Source organism: Etheostoma spectabile, chromosome 9, assembly GCF_008692095.1.
Source record: "Etheostoma spectabile isolate EspeVRDwgs_2016 chromosome 9, UIUC_Espe_1.0, whole genome shotgun sequence".
Classification (NCBI taxonomy): Eukaryota; Metazoa; Chordata; class Actinopteri; order Perciformes; family Percidae; genus Etheostoma; species Etheostoma spectabile.
Window position 1 is genome coordinate 1,360,860 of NC_045741.1, and position 16,159 is coordinate 1,377,018.

The window sequence follows — 16,159 nt, forward strand, 5'->3', positions numbered from 1 at the left end:
ATGGACGCTGGAGAAGTGGAAGAAAGTAGATTTTTCAGATGAATCTTCTGTTGAATTATACCACAGTTGCCGCTAATATTGCTGGAGACCTACTGGAGCCCGCATGGATCCAAGATTCACCTAGAAAACAGTGAAGTTTGGAGTATCTTCGGTTCATGCGTAACACAGCCTTTTACTGCAGTGTGTATACGGACCAACTGAAAAGCTTGATAATGGGAATTCCTGCCAAATTCTAGCCAAAAGATGTCCTTTTGATTCACTTTTTTAGCTCTGTTAGGAGTTGAATACAAGTATAAAAGCTCTGTTGGGCAGGCTGGTCTTTCTTCTGGCCATCCATTTTACTCCATCCAGCACGACCCAAAGTTGTCTGTAGCTCTCTAGCCATTCGGGAGCACCCTCAGTAACGTAACGGCTCCAGTGAGGGCCAGGCCTTTTTCCGAGATCAGGTGTTGAGCCTTTATGTGTATGTCAGAGCTCCTCTGTGCAGATAAGGTGGGTAGTCACAGCTTCTTTTTCTCTGCACATGATCCTTGATGGGTCAGTTTGTCTCTGTCGGTAACTCCAATGACAAACCTGATACAGTACAAGATTTATACTATTATATCCTTATAATGCTGACCAGATAAAATTAATTGGTCATTCATATTCATTGTTTGCTTCCAAACAGACCTGTTATAGAGTTTTTCAGCCAGTTCAGAGTTCAGAGGTGAAATGGCTGCTGGTTATCAGTCACCTGTGATATACTGGCTTGTTTTACTGTCCACAAGCTGCAATAAATCAATCAATAAAAGAATTTACAAGTTTAGCAACTAATCTAGAAATGTGGGTGACTTTAATTTTTAAAAAAGGATGTAGTTTTGTCTAGGTGTGACGAGATCGTCGTTTAAACGAGATCTCGTCAGATTTCTCGGTCGAGTGAAAAGTTGTCTCGTGAGGCGCTGTGATGTCAGCGTGATGGAGCGTGAATTACTATTGGAGATCCCCCCGCCACTTTTAAAATCATTTGTGTGGCAACATTTTGGTTTACTGCGGAAATGATAAACGGCGAAAGAGTTGACAGACAAAGACACACCAATATGTAAACATTGTAAAAAAAAATGCCGGTATACGCGGCTAACACGAGCACTATGCAAAAACACTTCAGCACCACCCACACACTCTCTACTACCTCACTGCACCCGCGAACAAAACATTAAAAAAATTTAAAAATTTGTTTCTGTTTGCACTTGTAGTTTTAAGAGAGCAGTACTTTGGTATTGATACACTTACTGTTTGCATTTAAAGTGTTATTTTCTGTTATTTACACATTTTTTTATTTATACTGTTTTTTTTTTTTAAATAACAGTATACAGCACCTAATTGTTTTGCATTTTGTGATTTTTTCAGTTGAATAAAAAACTATTTTCCATTCATATATTTCATCAAGGATTTCTTTATTTTTTTTTTTAAATCTCGCTCCGTCTCGTTCTCGTGAACCCAATCTCGTGATGGTTCTCGTCTCGTGGAGTAAGCGTCTCGTCACAACCCCTAGTTTGTCTGTTAGCCACAATCACCGCTTGCAAATTGTCCAGATTTATCAGAATTTAAGGACTACTATTGACCACCCTGCACTCTTCAAACACATCCACATATGTCTATGATGCTGTTAGGTCTGGAAATTGTTGAGGGAAATCTGTTATACTTGCTCTTGTATATGTAGATGCAAACATATTGTGGATGTGCTTCAAGTCGCAATTGGTTGTAAATGGCATGTTTCAGAACATTGTTGAATGAAAAGTAATGAAAGCAATGAAAGTAGTTCGAATGTTTTTTTTAAAACTGACCTTAGTTGACTTTAAGGTGCGGGTATTCTCGCACTCAACACCATCCACGGCTGCAGTAGACGGTACCGCTTCCATGAGAATGCACGGAGAAGTTTATGCTCAACGCATTGTTTCGTTGCAAATCCTCTCTTGAACACCAGAGGACGTACAGACAAAATACCCTGTGAATGTGTTGTTATCTCCAAATCTAAATGACTGTCTGCCTATAACACTGTTAAGAAACACTCTTTTACATAAAGCAATCTCTCATGTTTTCCCCCACACTTCAGAAACTTTTTTTTTCCTTTTCCCCCAGTGTGGTGTTTTCTCTCCTGACCACATATTTAAGGCTGATTGACGCCCTGTGGTCTGTACATAAAGAATAACCGATGTTTGTACAGACAAACCCGTTTCTTCCTTGCCAACTGTGTTAAACTGAAAGCGAAAGTTACCAAATTTAGAGGTGACGACCATGTGCCGCAACAGGTTGGGGGCATTGCTCTCATCATTTACTCATCATAAAACTCGACACAAAACAAAATAAAAACTATCTTTCCACTGTGCCAACATGCCAAACTCTGGTTGGTGAAAGAGGTCCCTAATTCACACAGGATGTGAAACATGTTCTCCATGATTCATGCTGCTTTTCGAAATGTTATCTTATATTTCTGTGTATTTCCGTCAGTATTATAACATCTTTATTTGTTTGGATTAGAAAAACAGGAGTAATAATAGGGATGCATGTTTTGATACTCTAATATCTTGAAAATTGGTGAATTAACTGTTTTTGAATAGTCTCCTTTGAGAAGAGACATTTAGGTTTTGACGATTAGATTTTGATGAATAATTAAAAACAACCACTCTTAGTGGACCGATAACAATAATGTTGTTGTCTATACACCATGTTAAACTACTTCCTCCCTTTTATCTTCCCTACAGGCTGCTAGAGCGAAGCACAATCGCTGCGCTCAATGAATGGCTCCAGGCGAACATGGCTCCTCCCTGGTGTCCACTCCTCTGCCTCCTCCAACCTCTCCCACCTTGAGGAGGACACGTGATCCTGTGGGGACGATTTGTCAATGAGTGGGAGAGTGGCGCAAGAAGAAAGAAAAGCAGCTTAAGGTGAGACACAGGACTACCTGTGAAGTGTCAGCCGACCAAGTCTTGTGCATACCTGCTTAAGAGCTTACTGAAATATGACTGCATTAGAGATTACTGAGACACATTTGACCCGTCTGCTGAAAACATGGCTAACCCCCTGTAGCCAACAATGTCATATCACTCAAATATAGCTTTGGTGTTATAGTCCAATATCTTCAGAGTGCAATGTATAGACTTACTTTTTTTATTCAGAGGTTAAGAGCGCAGTGTTTCAATGAGGTCCGTGCAATCATATTCCTTCCAGAATTACTACTCAACTCTTTGTAATCCAGCCGGGAACTGCTGTGTCTATTCTGAGATTTTGTACAATAAATCTATAATAATGCTCTATGTTAGCGGTTATTATTTCTATTTTTGTGTATTGGAAAACGATTGTTTGCTGTTCGCACAGCAATTTAGACGGAATGCAGTGGGTTGAGTGTGCCAATCAGATGCTGTCATCCAGACCATGTCAGAGATTAATGCATTGTTTATTTTTATCATCCATTTTATTCATGATATTTATCATTTAATCTTATTTTTACACTTTTTATTGACAAGGAATTGGTTTCAGGGGAAAGGCAGCTTCTCAGCCAATATAACCCTAACTGATTCAAGCAGGAGGGCCTTGTATTAGTCTCTGCAGGCAGATAGCATTATAGGAACCTTTTGGATTGGCTCTCTTTAGCAGACAGAAAATGCATTGGAGGGGCCTAGCTAACTTTTTGGATAAAGCGTAGGGACTTTATGGGGGGAAAAAAATCAATTTAAAAATTTTTTTTGTTAGTTACAATGTTTCTACGAAGATTCGACTGTGATATTGACAGTTGAGTCAGCTCCTTCAATCAAAGCATCGCATACTCAACTATTCGGGGTCACCCCCGCATAAGGTCTGGTGCTTTTGCCAAAAATACTGGAAATGGTTATATAATATTGTTTTTTTTGTTTTATTTATACACCCATGCTTTTCTTATCTTGTTTTTTATTATTTTTTACATATTTTTGGAGAGCCATCTAGTAGTAAGACTTTGTATGTGTTACCTGGGTTTACGGCTTTTGCTCAAGTGTTTGCAATCATCTTGTTTCTGCAAAAGGGGTAACTGTATATTGAGAGCCTGACAATGCTGTTGTGCAGCTACGTGGGGGTTGTAACAAACAACACAAATTATGTTTCATACCCCAGTGGTTTTACGGGCTACCATAGAGGCTTGTCCCAGAGAAGCTTCAATAAACGGTTTTGGGTGCTAGCTTTAAACTTAGTAAAAGTAAAATCTAGGTTACACAGGTCACTCTTGTGATACATATGTTTCATAAGCTTTGTATCAGCTCTAGAATGAATGCTACAATGACATATCTGTTTCAATGTTTACTTGTCATAAAATTTTCAACTGCTTTCTTTGGTCTAGTTGACACTGCAGTGTTGTCCTTGACATTGTTGTTTTAGTTCTTGACGTGCAAACTATTTTAGGTTTCTTGTTTCTAGGATTACTCTATGAGGTCTTGTGATAACCCTATTACATTAAAAGTGAAAGATAGAAAAACCCTGGTAAGTACTTTGTTGAATAACATTTTTGATAATGGGCAGAGTCATGGCAGTGTCATGACTGAGTCATGACTCCTCAAGAGCCTGTAGTTTCCATATGTGCAACTGCAAACGGTGGATGTGATCATGGTGCCCAGGTATTTGGTATTCTTGGGTATGTTTATCTCCAAGTGCTGTGTTCACACCGCCCACATTCGCTGGAGTTGCGGCATGATTACATACAAAGTCAGTGCAAAGATGTGAATTTACGGTGGGCAAATCAACTGCTCGGGCCAATTCCCATGCATGTAAGTTTAAATATTCACATGATGCAAAGCATATTTATGCAACCCCAACTATGTGATCATCACTGGGATGTTAATTTAGATTTTTATTTCTGACCATTAATTCACCCTCGTTAACCTAACATTAACTGTAACAGACACAGGCAACTGAGTCCAGTTTCACCCGTCCGGAGGCTCTTCATACATTCCACGACCACACACAGTCGCACAGCCACGGTTTTACGTGACTTGATGTGGACACATGCATCTACTTTCCTGACCCGCTTCCGACCGACAAAGTCCGCAGCTTTCCCGCGAGCTAATGTCCTGTTGCACCGCACAAACTCCAAGTAGCTGTGAATCTGCTTGGCATATTCTGTGTTGCACTAAGCAAGTTAACTCCAGTAGCAGATATTGTCTAGCCTATTTAAAAAAAAATGTATTGATTGCAACAAACATTTTTAACTTTAAAAATAATATATATTTTTTTAAATATACGGATGTAATAATCGTAAAATTAATGGTTAAACTAAAGTCTGTAATCGATTCACATGCAAATCCAAGTGTGGACATGTGTGCTTCTCAACCCTGTTGATGCATATGTGTCTGTTGATGAAGCCACACATATCCAAACGTATGAACGCCTTCTGCATGGGCAGGGTTTCTGTTTTTCTTCTTGTCACTGTTTGTGTATGGGAGTGTTTGCCAAGACCTGGGAACATCGATGGGTGTTATTTTATTTAACAGAAGTAGTAAGGACTGGTTGGTTGCAACTAGACTAGGCTGTTTTCACATCCAAATGGTTTTCTTCCCCTTGGCTTACAAAGAAACCCAGTTCTCTGTTGCACAAAGGAGGAACCTTCCTTTCTGTCCTTGTCAGCAAACCCCTGATTGTTCATACTTTCAATACTTTATATTTCATCGAGACCTACTACTAGCCAAAGCTAAAATAGTTTAGTTTGGTGGAAATCTGGTTCAATGTGATATTCAAATATTTCCTGCACATCTACTGTATACCTAATAATTTCTGAACAGCATAAACACATAAAAAACATTGATGGTTTTCATAATATCTAGCATTACGTGGTGTGCCTCAGAAGCAGCTTTTGTTCAGACACAGCAGATATAGAGAGTGCATTGTACTAATACAAAGATTGCTTTGTCGTCTGATCTGTGAGAGAGGTCCCCTGCTAAAAGCCTGTGTGGGTGGACCTATGCTCCAATGCACCCTGGGCTGACCAGATGCACGACACACACACACTCATCACAGCATGAAAGACCAGTGTTTCCCTGTCAGCACAGGAATTACTTATTCAAATTGTGTCAGCAGTAATATTGTAAACAAATCACACTACAAAGTGCCTCACTGACAATATATATTTGTCAGTGGAAATCATATAAGGTCATACCAGCTGAATAGGAAATACATACTGAGAACAAATTATGCTCATGGCTGTATCCTGTTTGTAAGAAATGCAAGTCTCACAGGAAGCCATATGCTTACCCGCTTACACTGGTGTCGACATAAAAAAATAACAAAGACACTCCACAATTGCCCATTTAATTACCTCAATATTGTCTTTAAAATGCACAAAAATTTCAATTTAAAAAAAGTTCTTTACATTTTTCACAGGTCTTGTCAAAAGGGATTCCTCACCACTTTCGGCAATAGTGTGGCAGTTGTTGTGCAACGCCCAGAATATGCCATCAAGGATCAATACTCAGAATCCTAAAGATGACATCACCCTGTGAGAAGCTGATTCGCAGAGACACGCCGCAACTATCCTGAACATGAATTCTTTAAGGAGAAGACAGCTTGGGCCAGGAAGTGCTCTTCAATGTTATGAAGGTAAGTCTCTGTTGTGTGTTTGAGGACAAATTGTATCAGATGAACTGATAATCATGTGTACAGATAAGTTAAAAGAGGTATTTGTGTGGTACAACCTTCACGAGACTCATCCAAAGCTAATCTATTACCTCAGGCATATTCTCTGGTTGACCGTGAAGTTGGCTATTGTCAAGGAGTGCATTCATTGTAGGACGGCTACTCATGCAGGTAATATCCAATCATAACCCACATGCACACAACACACTGATCAGCACTTCCCACAAATAGTTTGACGATTTGCGGTTTGCTTTTTATTGTGTTATTTTTCTAGATGCCAGAAGAGGAGGCTTTCTGTGTGTTTGTGAAATTGATGCAGGACTACAGATTACGAGCTCTTCAAACCCAGTATGGCTGAGCTGGGACTCTGCTGTACCATTTTGAGAGTATGATCCAGTAGATACCTCATACTTGGTTGTAAAAACTGTTTCAAGAACTGATGACTGATATCAAAATGTAGTCATGTACATTGATAATGGTGTGATCCCTATTTCCATGCAGGACAACTCCCGAGCTGCATATTCATTTTCAGGCTCAACTTTCACACTTCCATGTATCCTCCTCCTGGTTCCTTACCATCTTCCCCACCTCCTTCCCACTGCCCGTCGCCACAAGAGGTTTGACATCTTCATTTGAGGTCAGTTAAAAAGAACTGCGGCTTTTCTCAGAGCTGTCACCGCTTTCAAGGATATCATGTGTCTTCTTACGTATCAGTCTCGTAAATAATGAATCTGTGCATATTTGTCATTCTGTTTTTTAGCATTTTATTTTGCAATTTTCACTTTCGCTGGTCTCCGTTTGTCTTCAAACGGTTGAACATTATCCTGCTGTTGCACTTACTGTCTGTCACTGTGGCTAATAGCCTCAGACAAAATGTCAAACATGCACAGAGACGGCAAAAGTACTCACCTTCCCGTACTTAAGTAGAATTACAGTGTTAAAAAATACTCTGGTAGAGTCTGATTTAACTTCTTTACTCAAGAAAAGTAACAAAAGTACGCTTGGAAATTTGTTTAAAGTATAAAAGTAAAGTGGCCTTGCAAATGGCACCCAATTTTAATGCAAAGCTACCTGCCGACACATTTACTACAAGGCAAGCTGAGAACTCAGGAAAAAAGGCTCTTTATATGCCATTGGCCAGATGCCAGATTCTGACTGAGGCAGCAAGATATGAGTTCAATTGTGATTCTGTGAGAATTTACAGATCCAGTTTCTCTTTTTTAATCTTCCCCTGTACATTAAGGGAATCTCCATTACAGTGCCTTGCGAAGTATTCGCCCCGCCTTGAACTTTTCAACCTTTTGACACATTTCAGGCTTCAAACATAAAGATATAAAATTTATTTTTTGTGAAGAATCACCAACAAGTGGGACACTGTTGTGAAGTGAAACGAAATCCATTGGTATCTTTATAAACTTTTTTAGCAAATAAAAAACTGAAAGGGGTGCGTTGCAAAATTATTCGCCCCCTTGCGTTAATACTTTTGTAGAGCCACCTTTTGCTGCGATTCCAGCTGCAAGTCGCTGGGGTAGTCTCTACAGTTTTGCACATGGAGACTGAAATTCTTGCCCATTCTTCCTTCAAAACAGCTCGAGCTCAGTGAGTTGGATGGAGAGCGTTTGTGAACAGCAGTTTTCAGTTCTTTCCACAGATTCTCGATTGGATTCAGGTCTGACTTTGACTTGGCCATTCTAACACCTGGATACGTTATTTGTGAACCATTCCTTTGTAGATTTTTTTTCTGTCCCTGCTGAGAAAGCAGGCCCAAACCATGATGCTGCCACCACCATGTTTGACAGTGGGGATGTGTTGTTGAGGTGATGAGCTTGTTGCTTTTTACACGCCAAACAATCGTTTGCATTGTGGCCAAAAAGTTCGATTTTGGTTTCATCTGACCAAGCACCTCTTCCACATGTTTGGTGTGTCTCCCAGGTGGCTTGTGGCAAACTTTAGACGAGACTTTTTATGGATATCTTTGAGAATGGCTTTCTTCTTGCCACTCTTCCATAAAGGCCAGATTTGTGCAGTGTACGACTGATTGTTGTCCTATGGACAGACTCTCCCCACCTCACTTGTAGTTCTCTGCAGTTCATCCAGAGTGATCATGGACCTCTTGGCTGCATCTCTGATCAGTCTTCTCCTTGTCTGAGCTGAAGTTTACAGGGACGGCCAGGTCTTGGTAGATTGCAGTGGTCTGATACTCCTTCCATTTCAAAATGATCGCTTGCACAGTGCTCCTTGGGATGTTTAAAGCTTGGGAAATCTTTTTGTATCCAAATCGGGCTTTAAACTTCTCCACAACAGTATTACGCCTGCCTGTGTGTTCCTTGGGTTTCTGATGTCTCTCTGCGCTTTCAACAGAACCTGAGACTATCACAGAGCATTGCATTTATACAAGACTTGATCACACACAGGTGGATTCTATTATCACCCTCAGTCATTTAGGACAACATTGGCTCATTCAGATCCTCGCTGAACTTCTGGAGTGAGTTTGCTGCACTGAAAGTAAAGGGGCCGAATAATTTTGCACGCACCACTTTTCAGTTTTTTATTTGCTAAAAAAGTTTAAATTATCCAATAGATTTCGTTCCACTTCCACAATTGTGTCCCACTTGTTGGTGTTCTCACAAAAATAAAATTTTTATATCTTTATGTTTTGAAGCCTGAAATGTGTCAAAGGTTGAAAAGTTCAAGGGGCCGAATACTTTCGCAAGGCACTGCATGTGTGTCTGCTCAAATATGGCTTCTGAAAATAAATAAAAAATTAATAGGAATTACTAAACAGATATAATTAAAACTTCCCATACTTTTAGAGTTATGCTGCTCATTTCACCAGGAGTCATTCTTGATGTCTACTATCTCAAACATCTCTCTCAGATAGGCCGAGGAGTATTGGAAATGTCCTGCTGCTGTCTGCCGAATCTCTGGGATCTCCGTTTTCTTAATTTTCCATCATGTGCCATCCATGCTATGTGCTACTGTCAGCACCATCAAGCCACAATGATTTGCCTCAAAATGAATGCAGAATCCAAATCTGTCAAGTTGTCTAGTGGTGCCTCAAGTGCAAAATACAGCATATTCCCATCCAATTAGATTGAATATGGTATGATGACGCGAACAATATAACGGTAACTCCATCATAATTATTTGAAACTTTTTGTGAGGACTAGATTGAACTGTATTTAAAGCTGATTCTGGTTTCCAACTTCAACCCGGTGTGTTTGTTAAAGCACAAACGGAGACAACTTCTCTCTTTTGTGCAACACGCAACCCATTTAACAGGTGTAGAAACAAACAACAAATCACTAGCTAACTTACTTTAAATGTGCAAGAACTATAGACCAATACAACAACAGGCTTAAATGAACTGACAACATAATTTATACACTTAAAGTTCTCAAGGCCTCACACACCAATCTCAACTGATTATCCTCCGGACAGCTTTTTCTTATCTCTCACTTCTGCTCCGTGTGTTGTAGGCGGGTTGTCCGTGCCATTTTCCGAAATGACGACCTCTTTTACAAAACTAAATAACGAGCCATTTTTAAAAATGTAAGGGTAGAATTACCAATATTATGCTAATGTAATGAGTAAATGTAAAAAGTTGCCACTAAAAAGTAGGAAAGTAAAAATATCGGAAAAATCTACCAAGTACAGTAACAAAGTATTTGTACTTTTTTACTTCCCATCTCTGAACATGCAGTTGTGAAATCTAAAAGGAACAGTAAGTAAGTGTTTTCGACTTAGAAAATATGTAAGTTAACATTCTTCTACTGCGTAGAAGAATGAGAAGAAGAACTACTTTGAAAACAATACATTGTAGATTACAAGAAGTTAACTGTCTCGAAAGCTTATCCATTTGCACCACTGTTTGGAGAAAAACGAAACACTACAGCCCCCATTTAATGTAACAGTGAGTTGCTTCACACTCCCTTGAGCCCTGTTGTAAAAAAAATGTATTTCTTGAATACCCTTTAAATAAGATTTCACAACACAAAGAACATTGCTTTCTTGTAATTTTTAATTTTTTATTTATGTATTTATTTTATTTCTTTTTTAAAATGACTCCTTAGTCATTACTGGTGATCCTTCTTCAGGGTCTGGAGGTAGTTTCCGTGTGGGACTAGCCTCCTTCAGATGAAACCAACTGAACTCATCCAGCTTGACATGGAGGGAAGGTTGCAGTATAGCACCATGACACCATGCCATCGTCATTATAGCAGCTCAGATGCTGTCAGATTCTGGTCTAAAGGGAGGAACTCCACCACACCCAGATAATTGTATACATTTGTAATCCCAACCCGTACCTGTATACATGCTGATGTTTGATGTAGTGTTTTGGAGCTCAGATAACACCTAACTAAGGCATCAGAGTGCTACATTAGTTTGAGTACACTTTTACTGTCTGTGTGGCATTTTTCCTGCCTCTGATTCCTTACTCTGCTCCAGCATTTTCAGAGGGTCATCCCACACCAGCTTTGACAGTGGGCCAGATAAGGTCATCCAGCTGCTTATCAAGTTAAATACCAACGCCAAGAAGATGAAAAAGTAAGCACAACACTCAATTCATCCACATCTGCCCAACCTCTCCTTTTGCTTAAGCATTTAAAAAAAAGAAGCCCATCTTGTAAGAGCCCATCTCATTGACTGCAATTCATTGATCTTTATTGTTCTGGGTTCCCTCTTTAAGTTCTATTAAACTAAAAGTTTTCTGTAACTATTTCATAAGTACTTTATATAAAACTTTCAGTCATTACTTCAATACATTATTCAGCAGCCTCTCCTGAGTTTGTGATGAACATTTGTATTGAGACTCATAAGATTTTAGCCTACTGCTTTTAGCCTACTAAATTTTAGGCTACAAAACTAAAACATTGTATTAGTTAGCTTGTTTTTATCATGGTGTGGAAAACTATCTTTTTCTTGCAATATTATTTTGATATTTTGCTTCCTCTGTTGTAATTTTAAACTCTGGTGAATTTTTGAGGACTATGATTAACTGCTCCTCAGATCTCTGTAGGGTAATCAGACGCTAGCTAGACTGATTTGATCTGTCAGAGTTTTCTGTTTGACAACTAAAACAACTTTTGAGGTACCGTTACACCAAAACAATTTTCTTCCCGCGGCTATTTTCCAGAGTAAACGGGCCTCCATGCAGCGCTTAGCGCCACCCATGACGATTTGATTGGTTTAAAGAAGCCAATGAACCAGAGAACGTTTTTTCTCCCATCCCGGAATGCTGTGTGGACTAGCCAGACCTTCCTCAAGCAGCATGGCAGAGGAAGGTCTAGCAAAGCGAGACAAAGTACTCCACCCACGTTAGACAGATTTTTATATGTCTTCATTTAATATTTTTGTCTTTACTGAATGTCTGTGAAATGTTTTCAGGTTGAGAAAGAATACACACATAAAAACAAGAGATGGAGGAGCAGGTGGAATAAAGGTGCGTGAGATTTATGAGTGTCAAAGAAATGTTTTGAAGGCCCCAATATGCGTACTTGTTGAATGTCAATATGTGTTAAATTTTGTTTTGCAGAGGTTGCGGACAGAGAACAGGCTCCTGAAGCAGAGGATAGATACACTAGAGAAAGTGGTAACGCAGTGTTTGTCACAGGTCCTTGGTAAAACAGAGTAAACAGTCAGACAACGCTTCTTACTCATCAACATTACATAACCCATCCATTGTGTCTGCTCATGCATCTTTTAATGAAGCAGTGTAAACTGGGCTCTGCTAGTTGAAAGTCCTCTCATGATAAACCATCACTGGTTGACGGTACAGTTATGGCACTTTCTAATTGCAGATAAACAAAAGACAGATTTGGACTTGAACTTGTCTTGGTGTCATTATGGTGACTGTCTGTGTGGCTCGAATAAAGACACTAACTGAAGCAGAGACGGTAATTAGCCAAGTTTGAATGTGAAAGTAGCTGCTTGATGCTGTTCAAGTTGATACAAAGCACGCATCCAAGTTGCACCGTTTTGTATCATTCTGCAACTTTTTGTCTGTCAGGTAAAGGCACCATGCATGAGGTCTGCCAGGGATAGCAAGAGCACGCCATGTTTGCCTGCAGGGAGAACATGTAATCTAAATAATCTGTTACTACAACCAGCAGCGGCGGCTGCTCTTTGACGTATCTCTGTCACATAACTCCCATGACCTTTTTAATTTCTAACATGCCAATATACCACACCAAGCCCATAGCTTCTGCTCAGTTTAACAACACATAGCTACTTTGCCTGTTATTGTGCTGTTCTTCCATACTTCACTCTGCTATTACTAGACCTGTCCTGTGCTTCTTCCTGTCTAAAACCTGTCACTGTTATCAGCACTGCCTAATTTGTTTTTAAATAATTTTTTGTCACCAGTTATTTGCACCTTTTCAACCACACCTGCATGCAATGTTCTTTTCTTCACTCTTAATGTAAACATGATTCTGCAGTCTGTAAAAAACATTTCTGGTGGGAAATGAACATTGCATTTCTTCTCTTACAACAATCATTGTTCTATTTGTGTGCTTTAAACTGTCCTCTGGATTGTCTCTCTCTGCTGTCCCTTGTTGATATTTCTGTTTTGTAGGAAAGTGCTTCCTTGGCAGATAGATTGATCCAGGTATATTCCTTATTTTCTCTTTACCCAATTACTCATGTTGCACCTTTCCTCTTCTTCTCTCCTTAGCATTGCATGCTTTGACTAGCAGAATGAAGGACACAGTATAATACAGAATCTAATTAACATTAATGATTCTCTGAATTAAAATTAAACCAGATTATGATAACTGATTGTTAAATAAGTGCATGAAACCACATTGTGGCATAAAGTGAGAGAATCACAAATCATGCTGAATAAAGCTAAACAGAATATAAATTACAGGTTGTTAGAGTTAAGCATGTCCTTAGAAAACCCAATCCCTCATCTTCTGCTCTGATTTGCCCACCCATTCCGCACTCTCTTTTACTTCTTGTCGTGCTCACGCCACCACCTCCTCGTTGGTTATGTCCCAAGGGACAAGTGACTCGAGCTCAGGAGGCAGAGGAGAACTACCTGGTCAAGCGGAGCTGGCCACAGTCAAACAGCAAGGTGAAGAGGCCAGTGCTCTGCTAGAGCAGGCCAAGACAACCATCAGGCAGTTCCAGCAGCAGCAGCCGCAAGCGGTAAGGAGGGCTACAGAGTCCCCAGCTGGCAGGTGCACTGGCTCAGATCCGGCACACGTCTGTGACAGAAACCGTGGCGTTGAGACTATTAAGGACCCCACCCCCCACCTCGCCCTGTTGACATATTGCCTTGCAAAAAAAGTCCAAGCAGTAGCAGATCAGCTTTTCTTACTATCCACATCAACTCTGGGTAATAATCTGTTTTGGCATGCATGAATTCAAATTGAGACACGGAGTACTTTACAGTTCAGCCACCATTTACAATCTTCTGCATTCTCAGAACTGCATTCATGAATTTGTAACAGTTGTCTCACATGCTGGTAGATTTCACACATGGCAACCTGTACACAGAATCCTCTCGTTGCATATCTATTGACCAACATTCTTGACATTGATGGTTGGATTCCAGGTGTTAATGTGCAACATTACAAGATTTTACATAATTTGCTATCTTGCTTCTCAATGAGCAGTCATGAATTAGTAATGTGAAAGGCAAAATGGTGTTTGTCAGCTGCAATTAGGGTTGAATTCTTTGTAGTGGGGAGTAAAGAGGCACTGGTGTGTGTATTTTTCTTCAGCCTAGTATTTTCATCAAGAAGATATTAGCTGAGCATGTTTTGATGGGCGGAATTATTTTTTTATTATAATTATTTTACTGGTGTTGAATATTTTGCTCTTAATGCCAAACTGAGGACACACAGCAACACTCCAATTTTGTAGCTCTGCTGTGTTGTCTGTGCTCATGCACATGTCCTGTTGTAGAAAAGAGCCCCTCGTACTCCGAGGAGTCCGTGCTGCAGCTGGAGAGAGAGCTTGTGCAGGCCCGCTGAAGGAGGCAGAGTCTCAGTCGCTCTCAAGGAGATGCAAGACAAGATCCTGGATATGGAAAAGGTGTGTTGCCTCAGACATGATGTCTGCCTAAATCTAAGCCAACATACAGTCCCTGACAAAAGTCTTGTCACTTGTGTACAAATTGACTTGAAGTTGCTGCTGAAATTATTCTAATCAAGATTTATTTACAAGAAATGGCTCATTTTAATCCCAACAGCTTTTGTAATAATGTTTCAGTGCAAAAAGAAACTGTCAAAAAGTATTCTAATATCACAGCTTGGTAAAGCCCATTGAGTCAATTTTACACAAGACATAAGTGTCGTTGCCTTGTCATATAGCTCACCTGTGACTAATAGGATCAATTAGGTCTCAGTGTGTGTATAAAAACAACCCCAGTACACTAGACCTTCACATCAACTGCAACTAGACCTCTGCAAACATGCCTAAGATTCACCCTGAGACTAAAGTTTTGATTATCAAGAGGCTGAAGACCAATCCACTGCTATGTGGCGACACCTTCAATGTGTCTCAGTGTCAAGTACAGAGGATTAAAAAACATTTGAAGACACTGGAGATGTTTTTGACCAGGTCAGGCTGACCTCGCAAGACAACTGCTCGAGAGGACCGTTGTTTGGCTCGAAAATCCAAGGCCAGCCCATTTTCCACTGCAGCAGAGCTCCACCAGACCTGGTCCTCTGAAGTCCCTGTGTCAACCAGAACGGTTTTTTGTGATTCTGTCTCGAAATGGCCTCCATGGTCGATCAGTGCCCAGAAGCCAGCACTAAACAAAAGACATTGAAAAACTGGTGTGGCATTTTCCAAGGCCCACAGCCTGCTAAAAGGATGGACGCTGGAGAAGTGGAAGAAAGTAGATTTTTCAGATGAATCTTCTGTTGAATTATACACAAGTTGCCGCTAATATTGCTGGAGACCTACTGGAGCCCGCATGGATCCAAGATTCACCTAGAAAACATGAAGTTTGGTGGCGAAAAATCATGATCTGGGGTTACATCCAGTATGGGGTGTGCGAGAGATCCACAGGGTGGAAGGCAACATCAATAGTCTCAAATACCAAGAAATCTTAGCTACCTCTTATATTCCCAACCATAAAAGAGGCCAATTCTCCACAGGAGGGTGCCCACGCATACTTCCATCTCCACTTCAAGTCTTCTCAGGCGAAGAAGTTCAAGATGCTCCGGATTGGCCGGCCCAGTCACCAGATATGAACATCATTGAGCATGTGGGGTAGGATGAAAGAGGAAGCATGGAAGACCAAACCAAAGAATATGATGAACTCTGGGAGGCATGCAAGACTGCTTTCCTAGCTATTCCTGATGACTTCATAATACATTGTGAATCCTTGCCAAACCGCATGGATGCAGTCCTTCAAGCTCATGGAAGTCATACAAGATATTAAATTTGAATCTCACAGCACACTTTTTAATTTGTTGACATATTTTAGTATTGTAGTAAATTTGTTCATTTTCTGTATAGGCGACAAAACTTTTGTCTTGCCAAATTTGCCCTTTCTGTCTTGTTTTAA

The 16,159-nt window shown here is 40.1% G+C and overlaps 1 protein-coding gene and 1 long non-coding RNA gene across 2 annotated transcripts in view; both read left to right on the forward strand.

The window, feature by feature from the left end:
- Window positions 1–16,159, forward strand: part of LOC116695735 (EVI5-like protein) — a 74,551-nt gene that overhangs the window by 36,383 nt on the left and 22,009 nt on the right. The window lies entirely within an intron of this gene.
- On the forward strand, window positions 12,168–13,820 carry LOC116695291 (uncharacterized). The gene is made up of 3 exons (XR_004333414.1): window positions 12,168–12,223; window positions 13,211–13,243; window positions 13,637–13,820. It is a non-coding gene; the product is annotated as an uncharacterized LOC116695291 (long non-coding RNA).